We start from the raw sequence: 2,500 nt of genomic DNA, 5'->3' as shown, positions 1-2,500 counted from the left end.
CTGAGGTTAAACGCTGTCTGGCAGGGTTAGTATCTGGATGAGCGACATAAAAAATATACCACTTTGTAGCAGAAGCAGAGGACCAAAAATTCTATTCTAATGCTCAAAAATGCGAACTAAGAAAGGTACAGATTTTGTTACTGGTAGCTTGCTTTATGCAAAGCCAATATTGATGCAAAAGTAAATAAATATTGATACACAGTTTTTGGGAAGAGCAGAAGGAGGCTTTCAGGGCGGTTGATTGAGAATGAATATTTTGCCATCAGCAACAAAATTTACGACATGAAAACAACATTAATTTTGAACCGCGAATATAAGTTACCATCAGCGAAAAACAGTTTGGGAGATTTTTGCTACATTCAATTTTGTTATTGTACTTTTGGCTGCACAAGTAAACTGCAAAATCAAAAGTGACATCAAATCCAGCGGGCGCCATGATCAAGTTACTGTGGCGTGTTTAAACAGTGAAGCATCTGTGTCAGATGATGGCAAGATAGTGGGTTTTTGTTTTTGTTAGTTTTCTTTTTTCTTTCAACTGTTATAAAGTTTGACCAGAAATGTGTGAATTCAACACAAAGATTACAATCGCTTAACTCTTTGCATTGACCATTGTTTCTGCAAAGTCAAAAATTTACTCTCCAAGACAAGGTTATTTATCATCAGGTAATTCCATCATTTTGGAAAAAGCAGCTACTTTATTATTCATCACCGTCACAAGTTTTTGCTGATTTTGGGGCTCATTTTGTTAAAACTCAAGCATGCTTCCAACAGACCTGTTTATTTTCTGGACTTAGGCACGTGCTGCTGACAGCGCACTACCACAAAAATCCTCCCGTATCACATTTCAACCCACATATGCAAACTTGTTAAGGTCGATATTCACCCAACATTAATTTTTAAATTCACAAAGGCTGGAAATCTCACAAAAACCTTTTACAGCGAAAAATTTATGGAAACAAACAACATAATTATTTGCTATTAGAGGCAAAAAACCCTTCTTACTTCAATTGTGTGCATGCAAACAAGACACAATCCGAGTCAGAAAGCATATGCAATTAAATATTAAATTTCTGACAGTTCACATCAAACCCTTTTCGAAAGAACCTTGACCATAAATAATGAAGCACAAAAGATACAACAAGATTTCATTCAAATAATTCTTCACTGTCACATTTCCAATTTTTTTTCCCTTTGCAGAGTTGAGTACAAAATAAATGTAAATTGCCCGACAACTTAGATGCGACTTCAGTAAACACTGCGATGCATTCAACGCGTTTGATTCCTTCAAAGTTAGACGCCACTTAGTGGGGGGTGACAGGCAAGACTTTTACCAATACGGAAAATATAACGATGAAATATTACCCATTTTCCCACTGGGATTGCCATACTGGCAAGCCAGTAATAACGGTAGACTAGCCCTGACATTAACTCACCAGAGGAATAAAAACAAATTTATCACTGTTCACAGTATTTACATGTGCGCGCTCACGATGCAAAACTTGTCTTTTCATCGTTAACAGTAGCAAGATATCGGGACCTAAGCAATCTGTTAAGATTACCAATCATTTCACATGTACCTCCGCTAATGTCATTTATTGCATAACCTGTACATTATGCAATAAATTATACATTGGCGAGACAGGTAGACGACTGTGCGACTGATTCCGCTAACACCTTCGCGATGTTGAGAAGAATGAAAAGGATGCATTTAAGCCAGTCGCTCATCATTTTAATCTGCCTAACCACTCCAAAAAACACATGGCTATCTGCAGCCTTTCCCTACATCTAGGTACGACGGAAAGCCGCAAGAATCTGGAACAAAAATTCATCTTCCAAATCGGCACCCTTAATCCTCACGAACCGAAACGTTCGTCAGGTGTTGTTGCATGTAAATTCTAATGAAAAAGATCAAATTTATGTTCTAGTCAGATTTTCATACTATTAGAGTCAAAATTATAGGTAAGAGTTTGAGTATTCTCTGTTTTAAATGTTAGTGAGTCAATACGAGAAACTTGAAGAAACAGTGCATTTACATGTAAGACATCTTTGTCAAGACTCCACTTTTGATTTATTTTAATTTCTTTCAATTTTTTTCCCCAAAATCTAAGTTGCTAAACTCAGGGTGCGGCTTACATGCAAGTGCAGCTTATACGCCAGTGTTTACGCTAACTAATATATTCCTATTTTTCACGTTGTCATGTTACCACCAATAGCGTAGCTCCTACTCTACTATAAAAACAACACATAACCCACAATTCCTCGATTTGCTCTGACAAAGGGCTAATGCTTGAAACATCAGCTTTTAGAATCTCTGTACGGTGGCCAATTTACATTATCAACTCAGTTGATAAAACCCACATTTTTGTATACTACTTCCCCACCAACGCAGCACCCTTCAATAATATCATGGTTCACTTAGCAGAAAAACAATCTGTTCAGACACCATCTAGATCAACTGATGATACAGTTGCTTGAGTAACTTCTGCTCAGACTGCCTGGA

The 2,500-nt window shown here is 37.2% G+C and overlaps 1 protein-coding gene across 1 annotated transcript in view; it reads right to left on the bottom strand.

The window, feature by feature from the left end:
- LOC138022305 (serine/threonine-protein phosphatase 4 regulatory subunit 1-like) overlaps positions 1-2,500 on the bottom strand; it is a 63,567-nt gene that overhangs the window by 45,902 nt on the left and 15,165 nt on the right.

This window comes from Montipora capricornis, chromosome 10 (assembly GCF_036669925.1).
Source record: "Montipora capricornis isolate CH-2021 chromosome 10, ASM3666992v2, whole genome shotgun sequence".
In the NCBI taxonomy this organism is placed as follows: domain Eukaryota; kingdom Metazoa; phylum Cnidaria; class Anthozoa; order Scleractinia; family Acroporidae; genus Montipora; species Montipora capricornis.
This window is presented reverse-complemented; position numbering and strand designations above follow the sequence as displayed.